The 21,411-nt window shown below is 47.0% G+C and overlaps 1 long non-coding RNA gene across 5 annotated transcripts; it reads left to right on the top strand.

Moving 5' to 3' along the window:
• Positions 1 to 163: 163 nt before the first annotated feature.
• Positions 164 to 20,093, top strand: LOC148050499 (uncharacterized). 5 transcript variants are annotated; one of them, XR_015700916.1, is made up of 4 exons: positions 164 to 5,095; positions 5,182 to 5,313; positions 5,602 to 5,790; positions 19,540 to 20,093. It is a non-coding gene; the product is annotated as an uncharacterized LOC148050499 (long non-coding RNA). The 5 variants fall into 5 exon arrangements; XR_015700915.1 differs by having other exon boundaries at positions 164 to 5,103; XR_015700914.1 differs by lacking the exon at positions 5,182 to 5,313.
• Positions 20,094 to 21,411: the final 1,318 nt, after the last annotated feature.

The raw sequence follows: 21,411 nt of genomic DNA, 5'->3' as shown, positions 1-21,411 counted from the left end.
GGTGCACCCTTCTGACTGCTGGCAGTCAGCAGTTTCAAGGTTTCCTGAGCTGGAGGGTGCACGTACTGTCTGCCTCACAGAAACGCAGTCTGGACCTGAATACCTCTGCCAGGGCAGAGGCCAGTGTGGCCCCACACAAATACATAGCAAACACTCCTTACCGAAGGAAGCACGGGGAGGCATGCGACTGGGGTAACCAATGGAGCTGGTGCTACTGCATGCACACTAGTCCTGTGTGAGGGCAGCTGGAGCGTCTCTCTTCCTTTTGCACTGCTGCAAGAAGGCTGTTACAGGGTGTGTAGCCTGCAGAGTTACCACCACTTATCTGTGAAGAGACGCCAAGAAGATAATTAACTGATTAAAAATGGGTTTGCCAGCACAGGGGTTGGAAGAGGGAGGCTGCAGCAAACAGCTGTTTAGAAATGATTGGGAGTTGACCTCAAAATGTTTATGAGTTAGGTAGTTTGAGGGCAGTGTCAAGGTTGGGAATTGCTGTTGGCCTGGTGGATGAGAAGCAAGGACCCATGAGAGGCAGAAATGTCAGACACTGAAGAGAAAAGGGGAATGGAGAAAGACAGAGGTGGGAGTGGGCAAGAAACAATGGCTATCCAAAGTGAGGGGAAACGGGCTGTACAACACACAGAAAGCAAACAGCCGTGTGCTTGCAGTTCTTGGGGTGGACATGGAAAGATAGGATACTGTGTGGAGAGTGAGTAACAGGGCAAATGAAGAAGGCATGACCCATACCAGATGGGGCATGGAGAAGCTTTACAACAGGGCTGGGAGCTTGTATATGGAGACAATAGTAGGGAAGACATGTTTTTTCTTACCAAGATCTCTGTGAATGTTTGACCATCTTGAGATGATTTTTTCTATCTATTTTGTCCTCCTAGAGACTCAGCATGTTGCCTTTAGATGAGTGACAAGACCTCCAGCACTTGAGATAGTTATGGTCTTTTTTTTCACACTATGCCATGGGATTTTTGCATTGCTGTTCCATCCTGGTTACTTCAAAGCACTCAGGGGTTTTGGTTCCAATGCATACTCCTGGATTAGTACATCTTTTATGAAAAGACTAAACAAAGTGGTGGTGAGGACGTGTAGGAATATTTTACAAAGATGTATTAAATGTCTCCTCTAAGCCCAAATGAATGTTTTAATTGTGTCTGAATGTTAATGTGAGTGCTGCTCACCACATCTTTTCCTATTTTGTCTTCCTAGCTGACAAAGTCAACACTGAGCATTTTCTGGTGATCCCTTTCCGCCTAGAATCATTAGTCACGTCACGTTGCTCACAATGCATTAAAGTAGAACAAAATGACAGAACAGGTGCAAAGTGAAAGACAGATGCATTTATATTCTCTTCATTGTCCATTTTCAGTTCAAGTTTCCAAGTACAGAATATAATTATCAAGGGAGCCTGAAAGGGCTCGCTTGTGTATGCAGGTGAAACCTCCACAGTCCACAGAAGCTACTCATCGCTTTGGCTATTTATAAATAATGTAGCATGAGAGAGTGACTTAGGCCAAAAGTAAAGTACAACTTGGTCTGAAATTGTCATGGGTATCTCTAGATTAGAAATGAGAAGAAAGTTCTTACCCAGCAGAGCAGTGGCCTCCAAAATGGCAAGGAAAGGACAAAAATACCCAGTAGGTCTTAAGGTGGAGCTTGAAGGGGAATGGTATGATGATGACCCAGGTTTTCTTCTGCCAGGCCATCTCATGATCCAGCTCTTTCTTTCCATGTTTGCTGCTAAATCAATGTTTCTCAAAAGAAATGATGCCAGCTGCTATACTAGCCCTTTCTCCCAGAAAAAGGGTCATCCTAGAAAACATGAACTACTGCACAACAGCTAGCCACCATGACAGGTTTGCTGTCATGGTCATGTTCACTTTAGGGCTTCTCTTCTTGTCAGGTACATAGATGATGTGGATCTTTGTTTTGCTGGTCTGTTCTTGACAATAAGATGCAAAGACAAGGAGCTTAACTGGGATGAGGTGGAGGAATCAAGGCTAAGTAGGCTGATTTGCCTCAGAGAATGTGTAAGGTAATGTGTTGCTATTATGAACTGGAAATTTGTGGGGAGGTTTTGGCCCCCTGTATCCAGGCAGGTTGTATCAGTAATACTGTATAAGGCTGAGATTGCCCCAGTAACAACTTCGGAAACACCAGACTTTGGTACAGATGTTGTTGTATTGGGCCAGCAAGTTAAAAATAATGAGGGATGTGTTGTGTCTTAGGGAGGAGCTTGGGCAGAGAAAGGGAGGTACAAGGGTGGCAAAAAGGTTATTCCAGAAATAGAAACAATGATGAATAAGGTAGAAAATCAGGTAGAGAACAAAGGATGGGGGAATCTACTGAAAGCAAGAGTGCAGGTGCCTAGAGACAACAGTGATGCTGACTTGCAAACCCGAGCCAGCGGGTTTGCTGTTGGGCTTTCCTGTTGGGCCCTCCCTGTTGGGCTTTCCATGAGGTCTGTGGCTGGAAAACTCGGTGTAAGTGGGTGGGCTGCAGAGGGACACATTTCCACACTGGTGATAGGTCATGTAGGGAGGGAAAGGTGGTGGATTTGTAAGTGAATAGTAGATGTGTGTGATTCGTAAGATCTAAGACTGTTAGATTAACAGTTTTATAATTGCGTGTAATAGGGTGGAAAATAGTATAATTACAGATTAGCAATAGCGGTGTGTTTATTTGATAATCAGTATATTGATTACTTAATAGATTGACCAGTTTCTTAGTAATGTGTTGCTTAATCACCAAACACTGTAGTTTCCTAAATCAGTTACGTCTTGATCTCACAATCTAAATGGAGGGAGCTGCTTCCTGAAATAACAGTTACATGGGGAGAAAGGCTTGAGGACAGTTCCTACCTAGTCTTGCTTCAGCCACAACAAGTTTAATGCCTTAGACAACTGCAAGGATGTTTGTAGGAATATTTGAAAATATTTGAATTATGCAGGAGCTCTGCCAGTGACCACAAGCTGAAAAGGATGAGTCTTGAGAATGCAAAAATAACAGTAAAAAGGACATATTGGGAAAACAAGGTCTGTGAATTAAAATCTCAGGGACAGAGTTTTATAGCGCACAAGCATCGTGTTTTCTCAAAGAACAAACACTACTTGTCTGCATGTGTAAAGGCACTGGTGGGCCTTTATCTGTGCAGTCTTGAAATGTAGGTGAAATGTGCTGTACAGATGGCTAGAAGACTGCAGAACAAAGCAGAATATAGCACCGGGGACTGAAAACTCTGTGGAAAAGAAGATGGCAAGGAGGGTTTGCTCAAGGGGAGAGCAACCAGGAACTGTTTGAAAGCCGGAGGCAAGAACAAATCTGAACAAGACTGTAAAGAAAAAGCATGGGAAGCAACTGAACAGTACACAGATTCAGTTATTACTTGGAAAAGGCAATCCATTAATAAGAAAGGAGCAGCCACCTGTGAAGGTTGTCTAACGCCCCCCTTTGTCCAAGTGCTCTTTTGGTGAAAAGTTCTCATTCTCCCATTGTTTGCAGAGGCACTTTGAACACTGTCAGGGCTGCCATGGGGTCAGGAGAGCATGCTGTGTGCTGGCCTTCAGGGAAACCTGCTCAGAGTTAACAGAGATAAATATTCCTTCCTGTGCTTTGTAGCTTGGAAGACAGCAGCATCCCTGGGTCTCTGCGCTGTCTGCTGGATGGGGAGTGGCTTTGCTGGAAAGGGCAGGAAAAAACCCTGCAAAACCAAGCTGAATCCTGTTTTCCCCTCACCACTATACAGAGATTGTTCAAAATATGTGGGTTTGGGTGGCTGGGTGGCTGGTTTTTCCCTCCCTCCCCCCCTCCCCCCCCAATGTGTCTTTGTTCAGCCAGAAATCATCTTTCTGATCTGCCTCACCTTTTGATGCTGAGCTCTCGAAGTGCACAGTAGAGATGCTCTGTCACCTCTTTGGGAATGTGAATATTTTTAGTCAGCTTGAGCAACCTTCCCCTCTCTGCCCAGGTGTCCAGTGTAAAAAAGCACACTTTCGCTTTTCAGGGTAATTCTAACTAGGACTTGTTAACCAAGATGTGTGTCTCTGGACACTTGTCGTGGGTACAGTCTTCAGCATTAACACATGCCCTGTCATTTGAGAAGTGGTTTTGATCGAGGTGATGATGGGGATGCTGCTGTTAGGGTGGGTGTGGAGAATGCTCCTGTCAAGCCAGAAGTGCATGTGTGATACCCAGCTCTTGGTGCACACTGCTTCCTTTCTTTTCCCATCCCATCCCATCCCATCCCATCCCATCCCATCCCATCCCATCCCATCCCATCCCATCCCATCCCATCCCATCCCATCCGGGGCTGAATTGTGCTGTGCACCCCATAAGAACAAGTACTGAGACTGGGGTGGGTAGAGCCAGGGCCATTACCAGCATAATTACCAGAGTAATAAAGACACCAGTTACTGCACCCTTGGCTTCTCCCAAAGAGATGCTCACCGTGGCAGGAAGTTGCAGTGGGCTGTACCTGGAGTGGGAATACTCTCCATGTCTGGGCTAAAACATCCTGCTGGGACAGTTTTGTGGGGGCCTTGCAGCCAGCCAATGATAGCAAGCACGGTGTAAAACCCGAGTCCCTATTACCACAGCCATACCCACGCTGCGTTTCTCAGGCAACTGCCTGCGGTGTGGGCGGCAGTTAGAGGTTGTAATTGTTTCGGGGGAAAAAAAAAAGCCCATACACACACACACACACACACACACACACAAAAACCAAACAAAAAAAGAAGTGCTCTTGCTGTTTAGCTGCAATTTCTGACTGCACTTTAGACAAATTGTCAGAATCCGCATTCCTGTTGGCAGGGAGCCAGGCTCCCCGGCATGCTGATTAAACTGTGTGTGGGCAAAATGTAGGCAGATGATGGGGACCCAGTACATTGAAACCTTGGAGAGGTTTGTTTGCCTTTGCTGCTGCTTTCTTTTTCTCTCCAAACTCCTTGCAGGCTAGTTTTCTGACCATCCCTCGTTGGGTCTGTTTTGGGGCCTGAACCTCCAGCCTTGGGAGCTGAGAAGAACCATGAAGCCACAGAGGCAGCTGCTCAAGGTGCAGAACCCCCAGCTGCTTGTTCACCTGCAGGTGAGCAGGTAACTCTCTGAATGCAGTGAAGGTACTGGAGAGACCAAAAATGTTGGGCTACAGCAATATAAAGGGAATTTTTACAGGTGGATGGGAAGCCATCTTCTGCGAAGGGCTCAGCCAGCCAACAAGGCTCATGCTCCTGGTCCACCTTCAGCCTCAGCCTCCCTGGGAGCTCCATCTGTGACAGCTCCTCTGAGGAGCGTGGCTTTGCTTCGGTGAGCTGCGCTGCCCTTCTCCAGACTGGGGCACTGGGCTCCCTCCGGCTGACACCACAGGCAGTTGCCCAGGAAGCACTGGAGCAGGAGAGTTTGAGACATCGGCTTTCTAGTCAATCTGCTGCTTAAATCTCGCAGCCACGGCATTTCCACTGCCTTGTGTGTGAAGGCTGGGGATCGTTGCTCCGTTCCCAGGATATGTGTCTTCCTGTCATGGTGGGCACCCTTGGTTTATACCGACTTGCTTGTTCACTAACTTTTCATTTGGTCTCTCATCATTTCTCTTAGGGCTTGTCAGCACACAGTCAGGAAGGTAAGATGAGTTGACCAACCTTTGGAGCCACGGCACGCATTGGGTGGAGACAATTTTCAGGGACGTAATGGCTGATCTCCACTGTGACTCAAGGAGGCTCCACTTCCATATGAGAGCTGATGCCACCACAAAGGGCTTGACTGGATAGCTACACCTCAACTGAGGTAACTCTGCTTTAAAATGGGTGAGCTGCACTGCACTGAACAGCTGTGTGGGCATCCTGCTTCAGAGGCAGGGTGGCCTCCATGCAGCCTAGCTTCCGGAGTGAGGCAAGCTGAATCCCTTTTTTAAATCTGAACATGCAAGCTGAGTCCCTTTTTAAAGTCCCACAGCAATTTGATTCACATCTTTAGCTAATTCCTCTTGAACTTTCGAAGAGATCTGGCACAAACAAGTCCCTAGAGGTATTTTGCAGCCCTCTGGACTCTTGCTGCGCTTGTGATTCATCAGATGTGTCTTGATGTTTAGCTCAGTGTGCAGTCTGACTGACGGGGCCTCCTTGCCAAGTGTTAGGAGCTGCAGAAGTCCTGCAGGGGCTCACATGTGCCAACTGTGCAGTCTGGGGCTCAGCCTCTCATGATTACAGAGAAAGGTATGGTTCTCCAGGTTGGAGCTACCTGGAGGCTGAGGTGCCGGCTGTGGCACCCCCCTGCCGTAATCTGCCTCTGTGCCCAGGAGCCAGGGAGGTTTCACCCTCGGCTTCCCCAGGAGCAGACTAAGGCCAGAGCTGCATGTGTGCACACCAGTTCTACCTATATTATTTAAACTGCAGAGTCTCCAAGGCAGGGGCTTTGGCCATGTACATTCAATAGTAATAAATATTAATCCTTATGGTTTGCAAACTGCTTGGCTTTCAGAAACTGGTATGACTTTAATGCAAAACACAAAAGGCCTGGCACGGTGTTTTATGAGCCCTGGGGGCAGTTTAACTTGTTCAAATGTGTACTTGGCTTTGAGTCACAGATGTGATCAAAGGAGCAGTCTTTTCCCTCTGACTCACCAAGGCTGATTCCTTGAATTTGAGGGGTTTAAATATCCACTTGATTCAAGCATTAATGAGTTTGACTTGAAAAATTCTGGATGCTGAAACCACGGTGGAGGCAACTGACCCCAGCTCCGACAAGGTCAAGGAAAGATCACTCAGGTGCTAAAGGCATTCATCAGCTGAGAACTGAGCTTTGTGGGCAACGAACTGTAGATTCACTGGGGTGCCAAACCTAGAAAACTTCTCCTGTAAATTTGCTCTGATCCATCTCTCATCTAAATGGCTTTAAAAAAATGAAGAAAACCAAATCCACTCCCATGTAATTGGATTTTCAGGTTTGTCATTCAACTCCTGGGAATCCTGATTTTGCCAAAGGACATTAAAATGAGAAGGGAGAAAAAAAAAACATGCCCCTCCTTGTCCATTCAGATACCTCCTGTTGAAGTACAATTTTTTATTCCACATTTCCTCAGCAGGTATGCCTTGAGGCCTGGTGAGTTTCTGCAGTCCTTGCATTGTCCCACCTTGAATGGTGGAATGCTACTACGGTTATTGCTGCTCCTCTTTTGGCTGTGATGGGTGTGAGAAAACACCAAATTTGTTTGGCTGCTGGTATTACTTGTAGCATTGTCTCACTGGAGTATGTCACCCCTTGTTTATCTGTGCCCCTCAGTGCTTTTATCGTTGTGCTAACTGACCACATCATATTGTATCCTCTCCCCGTGCTATTGTCCTCTAGGTGGAAAACGAAGCACTAAAAGCCTAAACAACTCAGTCACCCAGGAATTTCTGAGCGCATATGGAAGGTGAATTCCCCTCTCCCAGAAGAAGCAGTGTATTACTTTGTGTCACACTCCTTTTTTAGCTGCCTTGAATGCTTTGGTAGCTTCACCTCCTTTATGAAGATCATCCCTTCTTGGTCTTATCCTTCATTCTTACTCTCAGCTTGTTTAGTTCTGAATTGCCATTAGAGAAAACTTTGCAACTGGCTCAATATCTGCAGTTACGACTAACACCTCTAGCATATGTGCTGCTCTCTTAGCTCAGTGCAGAACCCCTGTTTCAGACCAAGCAGTAGAACTGGACAGATGTATTTGTGGTCATTTGTGCTACAGTCATCACCTGAGTTCAGGGTATGCTAAGCGATGTGTAAGCCTCCCACGCCTCCAAACAGTGGCTTTGATCCAAAGGTTTATACCCAAGCTGAAATTCAGAGGTACGAGGTTTATTTGACTTTTTGCATATTAAATGCTAATAGGGTCAGGATGCACTGGCTGGCTGCAGAGCATGAAGATTAGCAGACAAAATAGTAAGGAAAGACAGATAAACAAAGACGAAGAAACAGGCATGCTGTGGCCATTTGCCCATGGTGAGAATATAGTTACTGTTAACTGTTCTTGAAGCTGTTGTTATGCACAATAAACAAAAATAGGGGCTGCTTGGATTGAGGGTGGAGGTTAGCTCTGCCCTGGCAGTGGCTTCCATCCTGCCAGGTGAGAAAAGGAAAGCACAACTTCACACAAATCTAAGCACTAGCCACTGTTTTCCTGCTCAAGCACAGGATAAATTATACAGCATTGGCCAAGGCTCCTTATTAATTTCACTCTGTAAGCAATCATAAAACATTTAGTTTCAATATGAAATATTCAAGTTCTTCTCTGATTGTTTTTGAATTCTTTATGTATAATTTAAAGAATTCACTAACACAGAAATTATTAAACATGGTTATGTCAGATTAAAACAAAGCTAAAGGGAAGGGACAAGGATACTGAAAACTGAAGGATTTGCCAAAACTATAACAAAGTATTTTGAGTGCAAGATTTTTCCTTGGCTAATGAAAACAAGAAATAGTCCCGGATTTTAAGGCTAGAAATGACCTTGTTGATAATGTGCTACAGCCATCACTGCTCAGTCTGCAAAGCACTGGATAGGGTTATTATTACTGGCACTAAGCTGTCATCACACCAGATGAGTTGCCTGACTTTGCTGTGAGCTTTAGTGCGGTGAGTCCCAGCTTTTGCAAAGGGTGCTCCAGAAAACATTACCTTGTGGTTCCCACACATGTGAGCTAGGAAAGCCCTGATGGAAAGATTTCAAGGGATCCACCTTGTACCTAGGTAAACTGCTTTTCACTTGAAAAAACGTGCCATGCTTGCTGTGACGTTGTATCCCCGACATGTGCTGTGTATGCATAAGGTATTTGTACTGTTGTCAAAAACACAAGAACACCAACAGGATTAAAGTGCATTGTTCTGATCTCTCCCGGTGCTATACACTTACTGGCTGTCTACATGTGTCCCCAGGCTGCCTCCCTTGAAAGTGGAGGATGGCGAGATGGGGGTGCAGAGGGAGAGCTTTCAAGTGGAAAGCCCCTGTTGCTCCTTCATGGAGCTGAGCTATGTCTGAAACTCACCAACTTTTCCAAGTCAGATTTCCTCTCTGACTCCTTCCAAAAAGCCACTGCCCCCAGCTCTGTGCATGCATGCCCCCAAGAACATCCATGTCCTGCGTGCTTCTGCTGCCCCACAGCATGCCAGTTTGTAGTGCTCTGCTCCGAAACCCTGAGCTGCAAGCGGGTGCAGCACCTCTTTGCTGCCATGCTCCTCACTGTTTGCCTGCTGACTTTCCTGGCTACCTGGACTCTCTCTGCTGCTGCACGGCTGTCTCACCAAGATGTTGTCTGGTCTCATCTGAGCCCAGATTATTGGAGTACATCCTTCTTGATTCTCCAGCTGTCAGTCCCTAGATTGCTCCATGTTAGCTCTCCCGCTAGTGGCACCCTCCCAGCTGCCCTGAGCTGCGCAGGGCTGTTGGGAAATCTCCCCCATACTCAGCTGGCAGGCAGGGAGGGGGTGTGTGACCTGCACCATGCACAGAGCACAGCAAGTCCCCTGCCAGGTGCCTGCCTGTGATGCTTTGCCAGAGGAGTCAGAGGGGTCAGAGCAGCAGTGAGCAATGCTCCCCAGAGGCAGAGGACGAGCTCACATCCTGTCTGGGTGGCTGCATGGGCCTGTCTGGCATGGCAGGGATGAGGCATTGGTGGCTGCGGCCATGGATGCCCTTGGGGACGGAAGGAAAAAAGCGGGAGCGCCATAAACATGCCAGAGCAGAGCTCAAAATGTGCTGCCAGCATGCAAAAACCCCTGTCACAGCCCAAAGGACAGTAGTGGTCTGGGAGAAAGGCAAGGGAAATCTGCCACGGGAGGGCTTGAAAGGCAGAATGGGCTTAAGGGCTGAGAAGTGGGGAAGAGCTGAAACTCGGTGCTGTAAAGAGCTCTGGCTCAGAGGACCCTGGCAAATGGTGCCGGCTGTCAGAGGATGAGGGGGGTGGGCAGCAGGGGAGGCTCATGAAGAGCGTGGGGGCAAGGGCAACCAAGAGCTGCATGGGAGAAACACCGTCATCTCCATCCCTTGCCCCAAGCTGTGGCCTTGAGGTCTTTTGCTGGTGTCAGTGTCAGCAAATCATGAATCATTACTCAGAGCCCAGAAACAGATCCTGCATCCCTTCAAGCTTCCCGCCTGATTGTCTGAGTTGTGCTGCAGGGTGGTGATGGGGTTGGCAAGATAAGAGAGGGGGTAGAACTTGCTAGATGGAGCTTGACGTTCCTCTTTGGCCAAAAAAAGTTCTGCTATGATTATTCACCCTTTCCAAGGCTATTAGTGGGGTGTAGGCGTATAGGGTTTCAAGAAAAGTGTTATCCATTTAAAAGCCAGATAAAAAAATCAGCAACCAACTATGTTTCTGAATAGAAATACAGATTTCTGGAGAGCCAAACACCTATTTATTATTACTGAGAAGCCAAGTACTTCTGAAAAACCTGGCTCTTTGTTGCTACTTGTAGTTTCAAATCTGATGCAGTTGCAGGTGGGGACAGTTCAGTGGTGGGAGCTTTCACATGGATTAGTAGCACAATAGGTGCAGGAGCAGAGGGAACAGTTTGTGCATTGCATCACAGCAGCTAAGAAAGGCATATGTGAAATATCACCCTCCCATCAGCCACGCAGGCATACATCTCAATTCTTTCTTCCCGAACTGGCTCCCGCTTCAGGGGGCAATGAGGAATGGAGCACTGTGTTGGGAATGCAATCACTGATTGCAGAGGAAAGGGCAGTCCTTGGTGAAGTGGTTATCATTCAAGCCTTGTGCCTGCTCCAGAAGAGCCAGGGCTTAACACTCTTCCTGAGCAAAGGGAAAGGAAGGATGGAGTGGGGCAAACCACTGTGCATTTTAAACAGCTTTGATTCTGAGTTGGAGTTTTATGTTAAATACCATGATTCATCTCTATTTATTTTGTTAAGCAGTGAGCAAGCAGAAAGTCTAGCAGCTGAAATGATGTGCCTGAAAGACTCCTGGCAGGCAATCCATCAAACAAGTATTGATTAGTACTGCCACAGGAGCCATTTTGCACAGTAAGACCTTTATTCTTTACTCTGACAACTGCTCACTTAGATGTAAATTAGCTGAAGGTGTCCTTCTCTCACACTGTAGGGCTGAACTGGGAATGGAGATTTGCTCTCCTAAGAGCAGAAGTGTGGAAAGCATAGCAAGAGCCATGAGGAAAAAAATATGGCTAAGATTCCAGGGCTCCAGAAGGCGTTTTTTCCTTTTAAAAAAGGAGGAAAGAAGATAAACATGACAATTCCCCCAAGGGAGACAGCATGGTATAACTGAAAAGTCCTCTAGTGGGCTGAAATGGCCAAACAGAACCTTGCTGGTAACAGTGCTACTGAACAGCCTAGCCTTGCTCACCTCCCGTGCAGCGTAATGTGAAGGATATCAAAGCTGAGAAAGGTACACTGGAGGTGCTATTATATCATTTAGTCTTGCATTACAGGTGGAAACTTCCCTGCATTGCCCCAATAGTGTGCATGTCAGTGCAATGGATCAGCCAAGCTTTGCTCTCCCAGAAGGGATCTAAAAGATGCTGCCCTTGACACCTCCCACCAAATGGTTAATTCCTCCTTAATTTTACAAATATTTCTAAACTCAATGTAAATATCTGACTTCAATTTCCAGCCATGGTTCCCATTGTACCTTTCTCTGCTTGATTAAACAGCCTTTCAGGATCCAGAATTTTCTCTTCCGCAGAGGTGCTTTTGCACTGCAGTCATGGCCTATTTCGTTACTTCTTGAAGACCTAAACACATTGAGCTCTCCACTTCTCTCAGTACTGGGCATCTGCTCTGATCCTAGCCTCAAATGCCCATTCTAGTTTTCTCAATATGTCCCTACTCATGGGCGTTTCAAGTACCATTACAGGACAGTGTGCTCAGACACAGTATTACACCTTTGGTTTCCTTCACGTGGGGTGCAGAAACACAATCACACTACTTGTCCAGCCCCTTTCCTCTGCAGAGACTTCGCAGAGGCACTGCTCATAATACCTGGTGCTAATAGCCAGAACAGAGCGTTTAATTTTTTCTGGGCCCCACGGTGGTCTCTGGATGAATTTGCTCAGGATGGATGACCTGTTGGACTTCAAGCTCTCTGAGCTTCTTTTTGCCCTCGGCTATGAAAATAGGTGGTGATGTTATTTCTGCTGGCACCATGTTGAACTAATTGTTCACTGTTTTCCCCAAAGAACTGAGGTATGCAGAACTCCTTCTTGCATCATAACTGAAACCTTCTCTCAGACTCATGAAAAATACATGGTGGTGAAACAATCTGTATAAGCTCATGCTTGGCTGTTTGTAAAGGCTGGATGAGAGGCACCTTGCCAGTTGTACCTGGAGAGATCTCTACATGCATGGTTTTCAGTCTCTCTGTGGGCAACGTACCCTTGATAGCTTGCAGCTAATACCATCTCCCTCCTAGAATTAATTAGGTGTTGCCAGATCGACAGCGAGTTCCTGAACTGGGTAGGGCTGCAGACGATCACAGTAGGTGCTGTGCTCAGTCTGTGGGCAGCTCAACACACCCATAAACATCAACCCAACAAGGCGGTATATTGAAAAGCCTCACAGGTGAACAGGAGTTAGTAGGCTGTTGAGTACAACAGCTGGGCAGAGGTAATATCTGGAGAATGTCCTGGGTTTTCATTGCCATAATGCTCTAATGAAGCAGACAGTGCTTAAATGTCTGCAGCTTGTGGCTAAATGCTGACAAAAGTCACTGCCTGCCCTGGGGATGGGTGCATGGCACGTAAATTGCCCCAGGGCCTGGATGGGGACTCTGCATGGAAGGCTCTGCTGCAGCTCAGGTGAGCAACAGCCCTGCTCGGTTGCCACGTGGGCAGTGAAAAGCGGGAGTCTTTCTGCTCGTCTTCCCCCTGGATCCCGGGAGAGCTTTTGACTGTTTCTCAGATGTAATGCTGCCTCCATTGCTCATGGAGGTCTTGGTCCAAGGCTCCTCCTATATTGTACTACTTCAGTTCTCATCCTGGCAATGTGCAAACACCTTGCTAAACTGCAATCTCTGTACGATACGGATTTAGTTTAGGTTTAGGTGACTTAAGATGTAGTCAGATGTTCAGTCCATCTCTTGGAAAGATGTTACTGGACCTGAAATGAAGCAGTACATCCATATTTCATCTGAGCATGGTTCAGCTTGCACCACCAATGCACTTGAAGTTGCATTAACGCAACTAGGCTATGAGGTACACATCCTAACATGTCCCGGAGTGTTAGATCATGCAGGAAATAATGTGGCAGAGAAAGAAAATGAGCCAGTCTCTTCCAAACTATTGCCTAAAGCCACTTTCTGTCTTGGAGAAAATATTGTATGACAATGCTTTGGCTGCATTGATTCTGAACGACTTCAAGTCCTTTGGCTTCAATGCAGTTTTAGCCCTGGCCAAAGCTAAAACTGTATAGAGACTGTGCCTAAATGCATTTCAAACTGAAGCTGGTGTGAAATATAACAATCTTAGCAAAGGTGTGACTTGTACTCTTTCGGATTTTATGGTTTTTGTTTGTTTGTTAATTTTCTTTTTCCTTTGCAACTAATTATTTCAGGAACAGGTGGCAGGGGAGAGGGTGAATGCATCTATAGAGAGGTGTTCAATATTTCAGTCATTTAAACAGCAATTAGTTGTAATCTCTTCTAATTTATTAACTTGTGCAGGGTCTGGTATCACAAAATATTAATAAAAGCTGGACAGAGAATTCAACAGCAACAAACTATCCGTATGCATTTAATTGAGTGTTCAGCTTATTAAATTGTAGTGATAGTATAATTTGAAGACACTCCACTGTGTAAACTGATGTGACCTCACCTATTTTACTCTGTGTTTATAGTCATTGGGGCCTCTTAGTACTTCTGTTGTTCTTGGGGAACATATTTACCTCACTGCTTGGGTATTGGTTTCTCCTATTAGGGGCAGGCAGAAAAATCATGGAGGAGCACAGGGCAGGATCCAGCCTGGGCACTGGAAGAGGAAGACCTGTAACTATGAACCATCCGTGTCAAATTCCATCATTAATTTTACAGGAAAGGGGTCAGAAGGGACACCTGCAGTCAGACGTACACACCAGCTGCAGGGACTGACAGCAGCTGAAAGGGTCTCATGCACCACACGCTGCTCTGCTTTGCCTCCATGGTGCTGCCTCTTCACCACTGCTCTGTGCCTTTGCTATATGCATTTCTGGGCTCCCTCCTTGTAACACCTCAGGTTTTTTCCTGCTGTGTGGGGATGTCAGCAACCATTAGCAAGATGCTGTACAGCTGGTTCTTCTATAACAGCTGTCTAAAATGCAACAGGAAGGATTTTCCAAGGACCTAGCAGCACCTTTACTGATTTTTCTAGCTGTACAATTGGCCAGCCCACAAAAATGGGGCAAGGGGGTGGGGGGGTGGGGGAGCAACACAAAAGATGGAGCAGCCCTTAAAGATATATGATCATACATTTCACTAGCAGTGCCATTCAGGCTGTGAGCTCTCAGTGCTCACCGTATGGAGACATTTTAGGAAGCAAGACCCCACACCTGGTGGTGACAGTGCATCATCTGCTGCCTTAGTCCAGCTGATTTAGGCATCTCTGACAATGTTTCCCTGCTGGTGACAGCGACAGAAGGCAATGGGACCCAGAGAGGCTGGAAGGATGGTGGCCACCCGAAGGGCTTGTTGGGAGTAAGGAAGTCCAGTGTGCTGTGGCCAGTGCTGATGAGCCTCTGACGGAGAGGGACACATGCAGGCCCGTCCTCTTGGGAGCTGGCAGGCACTGCTCTGCTCTGTGTTCACCTCTGCAACAGCCTGGTCGCAGCCCCGGGATCACTGCAGTCCCTTTCCCTGTCTGTCTCCAGCTGTCTTGGGTGTTTGCAAGCTGCATGGTGCTGCTTGCCTCTGTTTGAGCCTGGGGCAGAGACAGAGGGTATGGCTGGGCAGCACAAATATCCATTGTTGTCATCCACCTGCTGAAAGCCCTGCTCTGTGATGATACTGAATGAAGGAGACAGAGAGCAGCATCTCCTGGGAGACGGGAAATAGACAAGGAAGAAGCCCCCTTTCTAGACCTGACACTCATTCTCTTGCATTAAAAACCGGCCAGATATCTGTGTGTTTTCACCCAGCCATGTAGGCAGAAGCAAGAGGTAGGAATGCAGGAGCTGGCCAAGACCGATGGTACACTGAACCTTATGTCTGACTCCAGCTGCGACAAGGAGCAAGTGCTGCAAAAGAAGGTGTAAGAATCCTCCACTGGTTTGTAGCTCGGTCAGAGATTCCTGGAGTCTGCAAGGCTCGCTCTGGGCTATGCCACACTTCCACTGCCACCGTGCTCCTTCTCTCCTGGAGCACTTGTCCAGAGAAGCCCAGGAGCACAGCAGAGGCAGTAAACTTTGTCTCTTTTAGCTTGTGCAGCAAGTGTGACTGCCAATGCCTTCAGCAGGACCCATCCTGGTACTATGCCCACATACTTTGTGTATGTCCCTGCTACAACTCGACTATCCCTGCCCTGGGGCACAAAGGAGGACAGGAAAGGAAACCTTGGCAAACGAAGAGGAAAGCCCTTCTTGGGTGCAGCCAGGGACACAGAGCTGGCTCTGGGATGAGTGCCTGGGGCAATACCTGTGCTTGCAAGAACACGGGCTGACAAAATGGCTACAGCCACCCTTTGCAGGGTCAGGGAAAGGCAGGCTGGCAGCTGCTGAAGGAAAAGCAGGGGGGTCTGTCCTCCCAGGGCTTTTGGTGAGATGCCAGCTCTGGCATCCTCCTTTGCCCTGCCAGGGGACGCAGCTGACCTTCTCTGGCCTGGGTCCTTGTAGTGGTCTCTCAGTGTTTTGCTTCCCCTGCTCCTTGGAGGCCAGCGTAATCTCTGAAGCAGGAGGAGGCTTTGCAGGTGCAGATACATCGCTCTCATGACTTAAGAGGGAGCAGGGCTGGGAAATAATCAACACCCTGGAAATGTTCTCCACTGGTGCATTAACTCTTGTGTAAGTGCTTACCTCATTGCACTCGACCTCTGGAGACGGGATGGGGGAACCCACACAAACAGTGGTAGTCACCTCAAGAATATCCTGTACTGTGGACTTCCTTAGTTTTGTTACAGGCTTTGTTGTTTCTCTTTGTGTGTTTTAAGCCCATTATTTGCAAATGTTTCCGCATCCATGTGTTATTATGAGAGTGGAATTACCCAGCTGCCCATCCACCAAGCCACTCAGTATTTGAGGCATAGCCTTAAATTTCCATTTATGACTTCTCCTTCTGAAATGAAGTCCTGATCCTTCAGTCCCTGAAGCTGCATGAGATTCTTGCCTTCCTCAGAGGCTTTTCCTACACCCAGTTTGCACTCACCCACAAATATTGCTAGACAAGGGTGTAATTTCACCTAATCACTGCATGTTCACCTTCTGGGGAAGTTCCGGGGCTGCCATGGCATGCAGGCTGCACATCAACACCAGGTCTAGTTGCTGCTTTCCCCACTATTCGTTCTCAAATGGTGAAAGCAAGTGAGTCAGCTGCTAAATGTTTCCTACAGAGCTTAACCGAGTAACACTTGTGCGGAGAAAAGCTCCTGTTTGCCTCCACCTCGCTTTCAGCTGCAAAAGACCATCTGAAGAACAGTGACAGCCTTCTCCTTTATGATCTTTCCATCGCACCTACCCACTAGAGTAGTTAAATCTTCCATTTTGGTGCCAGTAGGTGGCATTGCTTACTCTCTTAAATGCCTGAAAGCTAAGCAAAACATTCGGCCTTGCCTTTAGAAGTACCCTGTTGGAAAGTCTCACAACCTTTCCCAATACTGTAACCGCATCCAAATCCCGTGTCTAAATTTAGGCTGGAAATTAATCTGGTTTCTAACCATCAGAGAAATGAAGTTATGTGAGCACTTCCCTACTGGAATTACAGGGGCAGAAAAACTAGGTAGTTTTATGCTGTAACATGATAAATTTGTGAACAGGGTGGCACGGTGTCGTTACCTGTGATATTAAAGAACTGCAGTCCGTGACCTGGTCATTTCTACAGTGGTGTGCTAATGCAGTCTGCTCAATGGTGCTCGGCCACTGGCAATTACAGCACCATCTTGCGCTGAGTTGCAACCATGGTTGCAATCATGTTGTGTCACTCCATGGCACAGGCTGCCAAAGATGTGGCTGTGCCATCTCTCTTCCCAATGGATAGACATTTCCTGTCCTGGAAATAAAGCACACGGGACAGCATGTCTCTGTCATAAAAAGACTGGAGAGAGTTTTCCAAGTGGATGTTGAAAGTTCCTGGGTTTGGCACTGCGAACGCAACTTTGCTGAGAATGAGCACTCCAGGAAAGGGAACTTGGCAGGCAAGGGACAGCTATGGTGTCATCACAGGAGACAATTGTCTACAGCCTACTGGGAGAGGAGGGGCATATGAGGAGAAAGGCAAGCAGCACAAAGGCAATTAGAAGTCTAAAAGTGGTGAACCCCCTCCAACATTGTCCAGCATCCAGGACAAAATACACATATACATGACTCCAGGGAAAACCTCAGGGTCTCTTGACTCTTTGTGGGCAAGGAGTCTCCTGGAGGACTCTCCCAGCACTCAGCACCACTGGATTAGACTTATGAACAGAGATGTATCCTTGGTCCACTCACGAGGGGACTACTGAAATGGACAGGACACATTAAGTGACATGCCCAAGATCACCCTGGACACCTGTCTCTGAAGCAAGGGGCTAACCATCATTCTGCTCATCCTGACTGAGGGAAGTAGAGGTTCAAGCACAACTTTTTATCCAACCATCTCTGTGTCATCACATCCCAGATCAACGGCACAAAGTGTCCCGTTGCAACAGCTAATGTGATATGCTTTGAGCATGAGGATGATAGACTGCATGATTTACCTGTTTCCTCTGAGAGCATGCTCTGGGCAGAGGACAGCCTGTACAAAAGCATTGAGCAGCTCTCTGAAGGACAGCTAGGTCCAAGCCAGCCCTGGACCACTGCAGAGGACAATCACGGAGCATGGGGAAATTTTTATGAGCTGGTCAAAGCCCATTGTTTTGCTCTCCATCAGGTCAGTCTGCTTCTTGCTATCAGGATGATATACTGCACATGCCGGTGCTCTAGCTCCAGTACCCACGATGACTCTGTCTTTCTTTGCACAACAGATAGATCACTATTTTCTCAGCTGTGCATGGTGCCTGACACAAATATGGAATGCATGTGATGTATCATGCAAACTGCCAATGGCAAAGGCAAGCATGCTGCTCTTGGCTTTACAGTGATCTCCTACCATGTGCTGTCCCTATCTTCTGATTAGGAAAGGCTTGTTGGAGTGCACATCTGCTCTTTCAGGAGTTGAAATAGCCCTAATGGACCAGGCCCTACATGGTCTCTCCTGTGCAGCTGTGATCCTTGATCTACACCATTGAGATGCCACCCTAGGCCTTGATGGCATAGGAATGGGGCTCATCCAGCACGGGAACCTGAGCCATGTGGAAGACACCCCACCAGTAAGACCTCAGGACACAGACAGTAACTTTAGGCCCTTTCCCTCTTCACCCGTACCTGAAAAGTCCTATGTTCTATTTCACACCTCAAACCACTGACCAGAGCTGATGATTTTGGCCCCTGAACACCAGCTATGCAGCAAGAGCAAGGCCTGGAGAATACATTTCTTTATCAGATGATCATTATTAAATACCTTTCAGTTTGTATCATAATACTCCTTTGTCCCAGACTGAAGACTCCTGAATGAAGAATATAATTAGCATCAGATGATGTTCACTGTGAATTAAAAGACTTTCGATTCCATTGTATATTATTAATTCTATGGCGCCTACTTAGATTACACTTTCATGATTTATTTTTAAATTGCAGCAAAGCACTGGTCTATTCTTCTTGGAAAGTGACGTATGACAAGCTGTGGGATGTTCTCCTGGGTGGACTCAGATTGCCTTCTCACATAGAGACTTTACCATTTTTGGTTGCAGACTCTTACAGAAAATTTGAGGGTGATTCAGGTTCCTAAATACATGTACCCAGCACCATTTTAGACATTCCTGGGGTGTCCAAACCCTCCACCCAGAATAGGCAGATCTCGTCTGGTACCTGCGGGCCCACAGGGTTCACAGACTATTGACTGCAAGGTACAGCTTTGGTAGCTGGCCCCTTTGTTATGCAATATAGATTGTTTCCTGCGTATTCATGTGTCAATGGAAAAATAATGTTGTTCTCTACCACTGCAGGAGTTATGGGGCAATTAGCCTCTTGGGCTAATAGTCAGCTCATCACCTGCTTATTCCATGTCATGCCCAAAGCATCTCAGCCAGAATGGACTTGCATAAGAAGGGAAGAGAGAACAGGAAGGGCTTCTATGGTAGGAAATCATGGGTTAAAACAAACCAGTGAATGTACAGCTTGTCCACTTTGATAATAAGAAATTACATATGCCTCTCTTTCACTGGTGCAATCAAGGAGCTGCCAGCCAAGTAGAAGGTAATCCATGCTTCAGTAGAGCAATTTTTTATTTTTTTTTTTGTAAAAGATGCCTCTGCTTTCTTTTCTTCTGCAGGCAATCCTGCTCCTCCACCTGTGGTCATAATGGCTTTGGCTGCAAAATTTCATAGGTCACGATGACCTGGACTGGCGTGTTCCTTCAATTGAGAGAGTCCTCCAGAGGCAGCAGCAGCACAAAACACATAGTATCTCCTCCTCAGACTTGACTGGGGCCTTGCTTTGCTGTTGGCAGCCCTTCCTCAGTTCTGCTTTTCATCATACAGGGTATATCATCACTGCCATGATATCCACTCATTGGGACCAAATTAGCCCTGAAGCAGCCTGCTTGGGTACATATTGTGGCACTGCTGTGGTATCCAAGAGCTGAGAACGGTTCAGCTGCCTGAGCATAGGTGGCTGGTGGACATGGAGGTCCTGGTCCTTGCAGTGGGTCACTCACCCCTATGTGTGCTGCTTCTAGGAGTGTTTCAGGCTCTGTTACAAGAGCCACGTTGGTTGTGTTGACTATGGTATGGGAAGGAGGACAACAACAAAGGAAGAAAATACGACTCCTCACTTGCTCACACTGCACATACCTGTGCGTCTTGACTTCAAAGAAGAAGGATCCTTCCTGAATAATATAAAAATAACTTTTTTAAAGAAAATGACACCGTGTTGTCTTTCCTGCTACTCAGGACAAGCGAAGCCTAGGATTTAGTACCAAAATGATCACCTGTCCAGAAAATTTTGGGAGATTTTGGATGCTGTCACTGACATGGGTGCAGCATGCTACTCTCTGGAAAAGGAGGGCCATGGTGGAGGAAGTGGCAATGCAAAGCCTCTGAAGGATGACAGTGCTGGAGAGGCATGCTGGCACTTTGCTCTAGTGTGGACATCCAGAGGGAATGAGAAGGCATGTAAGCAAGTGTCAGGGTCTTTATTTGTTTCTAAGTGTCTGTAGGGCCTGCAAAGGCCCACCAGGAGAAGGAGGATGTGCCCAGGATATACAGCTCCTTAGGACTGCTCTTGGGGCCTGAAAGCTAAACAAACCACCCAGGAGCACAAGAGGGCGTAAAATGACAAATTGTTCTAACATTGCATGTGTCCCTGAAAGGCCACACAACTATTGGATTATCAGCCAACGGATATCTCTTCGTTAATGAGGAGACAGAGTAATAAGCTGGTCAGAACATACCACAGACAGAGTGGCCTCGTGTTTCCTTGCAGGTCTAGTCAATGAGTCCCAGAGCTCTTTTCTTCTATTTATAACCCGTTAGCAAGCACCGGCGTCGACCTGAGGTGTGCCGGATGTTGCTATTTGTGCTAGGCTGGAACTTGGAGGCACCGCCTAAGACCACGGTCCTGCTTTCTAGGACTTTCACATCCCAGGCACATAGTGAAAGAGTTTTTCAGCCTCCACGAGGGCCAGTGTTACCTGAGCACAAAACCAGCTACCAGACACCCATCTTCTTATCAAACTGCTCTGTGAGCAGATTTGAACTGGGTTTCAGGGGTTTTCTCCTCTACCTCAGGAGCAAGTCTTTCCAAGGCCATATCAGGAGTTGCCATGGCTGTGTTTGGCAAGGAGCTGTGTGCTTTCAGAGCAGTGCAAGAGCACACATTGAATAGGCCTGTGATTGCTCTTCTCCTAGAAATACCAATTGGCCAAGATCCTCATCTGTGTGGAGCTGTGGACCTCAACATGTCTCCTGCAGAGTTTGGCAGATGGAAGACCCAAGGGAGGAAACCGAGGCATAGCAAAGTGTTTAGGCTCTTTTGATGGTGTTTGTGGTCCCAGAATGAGAGAAAGCGTTACAAGATCTTTTGTCCATGACAAATGTTATCTGACCTCCATGTGCCAGAATTTTGAGTGATGGATGTCTTTGGGATGAAGTTTGAGATTGGGATTTGCCCTATGCCTTCCTTTCTCCTTTCAGGGATTGTGTGA

This window comes from Nipponia nippon, unplaced genomic scaffold, assembly GCF_047370975.1.
Source record: "Nipponia nippon isolate SJK-2023a ecotype South Korea unplaced genomic scaffold, ASM4737097v1 scaffold_8, whole genome shotgun sequence".
Taxonomy (NCBI): Eukaryota; Metazoa; Chordata; class Aves; order Pelecaniformes; family Threskiornithidae; genus Nipponia; species Nipponia nippon.
This window is presented reverse-complemented; position numbering and strand designations above follow the sequence as displayed.